Source organism: Cricetulus griseus, chromosome 5 (genome assembly GCF_003668045.3).
Source record: "Cricetulus griseus strain 17A/GY chromosome 5, alternate assembly CriGri-PICRH-1.0, whole genome shotgun sequence".
Lineage (NCBI taxonomy): Eukaryota > Metazoa > Chordata > Mammalia > Rodentia > Cricetidae > Cricetulus > Cricetulus griseus.
The window spans coordinates 191,098,958-191,106,969 of record NC_048598.1 but is presented as its reverse complement, the minus strand read 5'-3'; the positions used below and the strand labels follow the sequence as shown (position 1 = coordinate 191,106,969).

At 49.3% G+C, this 8,012-nt stretch overlaps 1 non-coding gene across 1 annotated transcript; it reads right to left on the bottom strand.

Moving 5' to 3' along the window:
• Positions 1 to 1,007: 1,007 nt before the first annotated feature.
• Positions 1,008 to 1,125, bottom strand: LOC113835809. Its single transcript, XR_003485520.1, has one exon. It is a non-coding gene; the product is annotated as a small nucleolar RNA SNORD10 (small nucleolar RNA).
• Between the last annotated feature and the right edge of the window lie 6,887 nt (positions 1,126 to 8,012).

Sequence of the window (8,012 nt, the reverse complement as noted above, 5' to 3'; positions counted from 1 at the left end):
GTTATGGGCAGCTATGAAGTCACAGTTTGGGGCCCTCAGCTGTAGATTTAAGTGATTCACCTGGCTTACCTCTGTATCTTTCATGGACCAGATCTAGTCTGACTTTTCCTTAATAGCTCAAAGGGGATCTGGATTGGAGAGACCTGGCAGAAATCAGTAAGATTCCTGCTTGCGGGGAGGGCTACCTTCAATAGTTGTCAAAGGCCTGTGTACTACAGTGTGGTCCCCAGCCTCTGGCAATATTGGGAGCTGGTAGAAGCTTTAGAAGGTAGTAGAAGACACAGAGGTCTAAGGCAATCTGCTCTTCAAGGGGGTCCCAAGCTCCTCCACCCCTCTTTGCATCTGCCACACTCCTAAGCAACATGGGCTTCAACTATTGAAACCAGGAACCCAAAGAAACATTTCCTTTTTAAAACTTGATTGCCCCAGGTATTTTGCCACAGTAACCTCTGACTAACACAGGGGGGTACATATGAAAGAAGGTCAAATCCTGGATATGCTCCCCCAAGGGGGATGACACATTTCAACAGGATGGCATCCCTCTCAGTCCTGGTGCAGGACACACCTTGTCTTAGGTCTCTGTGGATCCGCCATTTCTGTCTGCCTTGTGTTTGTCTGGCTTCGAGTAATGTTCATTGGTTGCATGAAGGGGTTAACAGTGCATGCAAGGCATTTCCCTTTCAGTTCTTAGTCTCTTTTCTGATAAACTGGTTTGTTGTAGAATATCAGTTGAAGATGTGTTACATCTGTTTATTCTGTACAATGTTTGTTTAATGATGCAAAGATGTGTTGCATTCTTTTAGGTTGCGTTTGTTTAACTCTGTAAAGCTGTGTTCCTTTGCCTGTCTAAAATACCTGATTGGTCTAATAAAGATCTGAACAGCCAATAGATAGGGAGGAGAGAGAGACAGGCATGGCTGCCAGGCAGAGAAAATAAAGAGAAGAGGAGGAGCAAGAAAAAGAGGAGAGGAGGATGCCAGGGAGTCAGCCACTTAGCCACACAGTCAGCCACAGAGTAAGAAGGAAAGAAAGATATAGAGAATAAAGAAAAGTAGAAGAACACTACCTGGGCTAAGGCAACAGGGAAGCTGGGCTCAGATGACACACAGGGGTTCATCACAGAGCTAAAGAAAGGTAGAAAGCCCAAAGGCAAAACATAGTCAAAGAGAATTGGGATAATTTAGGTTAGAAAAGCTGGCTAGAAACAAGCCAGGCATTCATGAGGAAGAATAATTCTCCGTGTATTTATCTGGGAGCTGGGTGGTGGGTCCCCAAAGAGAAAAACAAACAAAATACCACCTGCATAGGACCCTTCTTATTTGCCTGTACTTCTGGACACTGTGTGGTCAGACAGCTAGTGCATCACTGAGTCCCAGGATACCCCCATACATGCTCTGGGAGCCATGAGGATAAATATTTAATAATTTCAAATGTTCTGCAATTCATATTAATGACACTGTCTAGAAGTGTCAGTATAATTATTTAAAATTGTCTTTAAAAGATACATCCAGAAATATCTCTGGGAACCTGAGGGACCCATGACCTTTGTCTATACAAAGCTTCGTTATGTAGCTATCAGGAGAGTGGGTGTCAGTCAGGGACTGACAAGGAAGGTTGACATTGTCATCTTAGGAGATTTCAGGTGAATTTGATGAAAGGAGTGTTCATAGAGGTGAAATCAGGCATAGGGAAGTCACAGGGCTATCCTTCAGGATATCAGGCAGTCTAGGGGGACAAGGGGAGTTATTAGCAAGAGGGCCTCTTGTCAGTTTTTCTCTTTCTGAACCAACTAGGAAGTCAGAGGCCAGGGAACAGACACCATGCAGGGGTCTAGGACCTGTTGAAGATGCAGCCTGGAGTGACAGATGGAGGGGGTTAATAACCAGCTCTTCTCCAGTGCTTGCTCCCCCCCCATGGATAAACTCGGAGGCTGCCCACAGGTCACAGAGTCACAGAACAAGGCGGAGAACAGTGCGTGCACAGAGAGTGAGGGCTGAGGGCAAGCAAGGCAGTTTTTGCTACAAGCACCAGGAAGAGCTTTCAGGAACAGGTGGTTTCTAGTTGGGTCCTGTGGGTGAAGTGGCCAGCAGGGGATGCATGTATAAGAAATGCCCAGATGAGGCTCAGGGGAGGAGCAAAATGGAACAAATGGAGCAACGAATCTCAGGACCCAACAGTAGCCAGCCGTGTTGTGTGTGTACCAGGAGGGAGGCCTGGGGCGGGAAGGGTTTGCATGTTCAGACAGGACTGGGCAGGAGGAACAAGGAAATCGCTGCTTCTGCTGCAGCAGCTAGCTGGCTGGCGTCACTCTCACTGAGAAGGCCAGAAAAGGACACACAGAGGTCATGAGTACCCATGGCGGCCACCCTCAGTTGCCTATGTGCATGCCAGGGGCTTCTGTACCCATTCCCTGCGCTAATCATCACACTCCTGCAAGATCGAATCATTGCCTCCTTCTTACAGAGGAGGAAACCGAGGCTCAGAGAGAATAAAGTGTTAGACCCCCGAAAACTCAAGTATTCGGGGTCCCAGGCCATGTTCGCGGTCACCCCAATCACCAGGCGAATTCGAGAGCTTGCTGCAAACTGCACGAGGCTTATTGTAATTTAACGAGCTAACCCCACGTTAGCTCGGGTCTTTCACCCACCCGCCATGGCGGACGGCTAGAAAACACAGCTTGAAGCCGCTGCACATGGATCTTTATAGGGCAGCATAAGGGGAGTGTCTAGGGGTACGCACAGGCTTACGCACAGGCTCACGATTGGTGTGCCTCCAGGCTTGGAGGGCTTGCCCTGTGTTGATTGGTCAACTGGTTGTTATGGTCCATAGGCCCTCCCAGGGTGGTTGCTATGCTCTTACGTCATTGTCATGCGCTTGTCCGTAAAGCACACCCAGGGTCGTAAAGCATAGCGCCACCAGCTAACTTCTGATTGGCTCCTTGTCACGAGACAGGCATCTGACTTTCTAGTGTCTAGGTCAAGGTCATAGAAGCACATGTTCGGCCATAATGGCTGCCAAAAGGGAAGCCGGTTCCTTCAAAAGAACTTAACCAATGTCACTCAGGAGGTGACAAAGTCAAGACTCGGTTCCAAACACAGTGAGCTTCCCGTGGTATTGCTGTCCGTGTGGGACACAAAGACCTAAAATGGAGGCTTACAGAAGATGGGGGGAACAGACCATGCAAATCACCGAGGAGCGGTGAGGCACTGAGGAAAACAGGTCCCTTTGAGGGACCAGCTCTAGGGACCATTGGCAGACATGGGGGTGGGCGGAGCTCCTTTATGGAGAGGCCACACAAAGCAAATGACAGGAACAGCGTGGTTACTAGCACCCGGCAGGAGACATCCTCCTTTAGAGCCAGCGTCTAAGTCTGGAAGGGACTTGGCCATACAAGGCATGGTGAGAGTCTTTGGATTAGCTTCCATTAGATTTAGGTATCAGCTCAAGTTCTTGAACAGAAAAATGACGACAGCAATTAAGGAAGATTGAAATCCAAGGCACACAGTTTCCCACCCAGACCAGGCTTTGAGAACCACAGAGTTAAGTTGAAAGACCCCCGCCCCTTAGCTCTCTCTCTCTCAAGTTTGCCTCCTCCTCCGGTCGGCAGCTGGCGGGGCGCACGGCGGATGCCTCCTCTCCTGCACTTCCCGATCCCCACCCCCACCGGCCTCTACTTCCCCGCCGCTGCCGCGCCGGGCCCAGGACGCGAGCCGGGACCAGCCAGCAGCCCATGAGCGTAGAACGGCTTAGCTCTCTCTCTCTCTCTCTCTCTCTCTCTCTCTCTCTCTCTCTCTCACACTCGATGACACTCCCGTACGCGCGCACCCACACACTCGGCCACCGGCTCCCTCCCAAGCCTTCACCCCGGCCCGCCCGCCTGGCACCGCTCCCCAGGGCTGGGGCCGAGCGAGGAGCCCGCGAGGAGGCGAGAGGGCGCCCCCCCCCCGCGTCCCCGCCTGATGGGGAACGCTCCATCCCAAGGTCAGCCATCTGGACGCGGAGGAAGACAAGATAGAACCAAGGCCGTTTCGCCTGATTACCAGACCTTGAGAAAATGCTGATTTGAAATAACTCTGTACCTCATTAAATTGTCCAATAGAATCTCTGTAACTATGCTTTTTGCTTCTGTACTGCGTTTTTTTGCTATATAAGGACCCCTCTTCCTTGGCTCGGGGCACTTGGTCTCACAGAAGCTAAGTCTCCCCGGGTACCCGCGTATCCAATAAAACCTCTTGCGGTTTGCATCCAAGTCCGTGGTCTCGCTGATTCCTGGGTTCGGGTCTCCTTCTGCGAAAGTACCTCTTCTGGGGTCTTTCAAAGTGAGCACCTTACATGAGGGCACATGTAAAAACAGAGAGCCAACCTTGAAAACACGGCTAACATACAAGGGGGGTGGGGTGGTGGTGGAGGTTTGCCACCTTCTCTGACTTAATAAGTCTAATGGACACTGCTATTACTTACCTGGGAAACAACTGCTCACAACCAACCCCCCCTGCCATGTGTGTATGTGTCTATCTCATGTGTGTTCACTCAGTTTAGAACAGAGGATCTCCTCCATTGAGACAAAGTGAGAGCCTGGAAGACAATTTTGATGTGGTGGTTGTTTGCTTTTGCTTTAATGAAATTATCGAATTAAATTTACGCTCTTACTGGGGAGATTGGGAATTGATGAATGAGGAGCAGGAGGAAGGTGGGGTGAATTGCTGAGCTGGTTGCCCCGTCCTGCAGGGCTCCAGTAATTCGTGAGTCCGAGTTAGCTCACGTCTGCAAATAATGGGTGGGAAAGAAAGAGCGGGACCAAGCAGATTTCTTGTCAAGGCCCTCTTTATTGAAACCAAGGGGATTTTTAAAGAGAAAGGAGGAAGCAGAGAAAAGGGAGGTGGGGGGAGAAATGAATGTTAATTGCTCTCAGGCAGGTATCTGGAATCTCCTGTCTTAAGGAAATGGGGGAAGGAATAGGTGTTAGTTGCTTCTCAGGCCAGGTCCCGGAACCTGAGGGGTGGGATGCTAGGCTAGCTAGGCATGGGGGGTCGCCAAGGCTGGCTTCTGACAGCTGGTCAGCAGGTACTTAAGATGACTGGACGGGCGATAGAAAAAGTCAGCAATTATTATTATTATTAATACATGTCTGGCCTGCAGGAGGTGCTGCATTCACCACAGAGGAGAAGCAAAGGCCACTGACACCAAGTCATAGTTGCTGCTCCTAGGACATCACCTCATCAGGGATCCTTCTGCCTTACTCAGGATTAGACATCTACCAAGAGGTCTAACCCACAGACCTGGGTGTTGATACTGATCAACATCGCTGGAATCAAGGTGTTCAGAAGGGATTGTTGGCTCCTTAGCTATTGGTTCAGAGTCACATCTGGGTGACAGTGAGTTGTTTAGCTTGGTCTGTTTGTGGAGCCCCTAGCAGTGGGACCAGGATCTGTACCTGAGTCATGAGCTGGTTCTTAGAACCTATTCCTTATGGTGGGATGTTTTGCCCAGCAATGATACAAGGGGGAGGAGCTTGGTCCTGCCTCAACTTAATATGCCATGCTTTGTTGACTCGCATGGGAGGCCTTGCCCCTTCTGAATGGAGATGGAGGAGGAGTGGATTGGTGGTGGGGGGGGGGGGGGCCTTGGGGGGGTGGGTAGTTGAAGGGAGATGGGGGAAGGGAGTGGGAGGAGAGGAGGGAATGGAAACTGTGGTTTTCCGGACTGATGTCTTCAGGACTGTGGATGGAGCCAGCCGTACAGAGCCAGCCGTACAGTCCCGGTCTGTTTCTGAGTGGAGGTGTTTGGACTAGGGAAGTTTAATTACCCAACGACGCTAATGATGAGACAGGAAACACCATATCATCTCAGGAGGGCTCCCAGCTGACGGGCGAGCAGCCCCAGTTTGTTGAGAGGTCTGTTTAAATAGTCCTCTAAGGTCAGGAAGCATTTATTACAATGCATATCGCTAACATCAAGTGATTCTGTTGCCTAAACAACTCTTGGTCAAGTAGGCAGAGTCTTGAGCCCAGGTATGGGCCTACTCAAGGCTTAAGCTACAGAGATGCAAATTAGGAGGCAAATCACCTTCGGCCACTGTAAACAGTTACAGCCTGGTGTTAATAAACAATACAATGGTGACTCGGAGCTCCCTGGCACCCCCACTGTTTATGTCAGTCAGGGCCGGGAACCCAGAATATTCCATAACAGGGATATTCGGTCCCCCACACTGTGGTTGGTATATAAAATAAATTAATTAAAAAATAAATAAAAAGGGATTGCCTAGTAAAACAGGGTGTTAAGGTTTTGAATATGAATGTTCCCCACAGGCTCATGTGTTTGATCACTTGATTCCCAGATGGTAGTACTGTTTTGGAAGGCTGTAGAACCCCTAGGAGGTGGAGCCTCTTGGGGGAAGTGGCCCCTGGGGCAGGCTTTGAAGTGTTATAGTCTGACACTGCATACTTGTTCACTCTCTATTTCCTGGTTGTAGATGCAATGTGGCCAGCTGTCTCATACTCCCAGTGCAATGCCTTCCTTGTTATTGATAGGGCTGTATGTCTTAAATTACTTCCATTATGTGTTTTGTAACAGCAACGAGAAGAAAATGGCTTTGTTGTTGAAGCCACAGGACCTGAGAAGGTCAAAGTCACAGAACAGAGTGGAAGGATAGTCACTAAGGATCAGAGGGGAAGAAAGTGGGGAGACTTTACTCCAAGGGCATAGGGCCCAGGAGTACTGCAGCTGTGCGATTGTTGGGTTCTGGAGAACTAGTGTACAGCAAAGTCACAATGCTTATTAATGATGCATTAATTTCATCGCTGCAATGTGCTAAAGGAATAAACAGTTATGAGGTCTTACCACACACACGTACCTAGGAGAGGTAACAGATGTATTAAATAGCTTGAGTGTGCTAATCATTTCAGAATGTATGGCAAAACATGCTTCATACCTTGAGTGCATACAACTTCCTGGGAATGTGCCTGCGTGTGTGTCTGAGGGTACATGTGTGGGTTCAGGTGGACACATGCATGACATGGGGGGTGGCCGGGGGTGACTTTAGGTATTAGTTCTTGGACACTTTCCACCTTTTCATTAAGGCAGAGATTTTCATTGGTCTGGAAGGTCACCGGTAGGCCAGGATGTCTGGCCACAAGCTTCTGGGGTCTTCCTTGTCTCTGCCTCCCATCTCACAGGCACCATCATGCCCAGCTTTTTTTTTTTTTTTTTTTTTTTTGCTTTTTCGAGACAGGGTTTCTCTGACCTCTACCTCACTCTTCAGGTCTGTGTACTTCATGGTTTCAAGTCCTAGGTGCCCATGCTTGACCTATAGTCAAACTGGGGACAGAAAGTGGTTGGCTGCTGGCTGGTTCATGTGGTCACCAGGCTGCTGGCTGGTTCACACAGGTCACCTCTGGGTTGCTGTGTGAAGATCATACTTCCTCCTTCCTCCCTCACCTTCTCAGCTCTTTCTTGGCTCCTCCCTGCTTTCACCCTTTTCCCAGAAAATATTCTTCAGGGTCATGGGCAGTGTAAGTGGTGAAAAAGAAAGCCCCTCCCATTCCAGTCTCCAATGTTAAGGTCACACAATTAAGATGGTACAATAAGTTGAAGCAAGAAACAGTGGCCACACACTCATACCAGGCAGTAGTGGTTACTTAGCAACGAACAAGAAGCTGTGTAAAACAGGTTGTGTTTGCATCCAGGTTGTGCGTGTCTAGTCACTGGTAGAGGTAGAAGGTCACTCAGTTTCACATGGAGTTGTTTCTCCAGAACACACTGCAGTCAACTCTCCCAGTGGAGTCAGGGAGGCTGTTGTGGTCCTGGAACTGCTTCATAGGCCAGAGCTAATCTTATGAGCAATCAGTCTTATCTGTGCCTGTTTGACATTTACATGTTAGACCCCCGAAAACTCAAGTATCCGGGGTCCCAGGCCATGTTCTCGGTCACCCCAATCACCAGGCAGATTCGAGAGCTTGCTGCAAACTGCATGAGGCTTTATTGTAATTTAACGAGCTAACCCCATGTTAGCT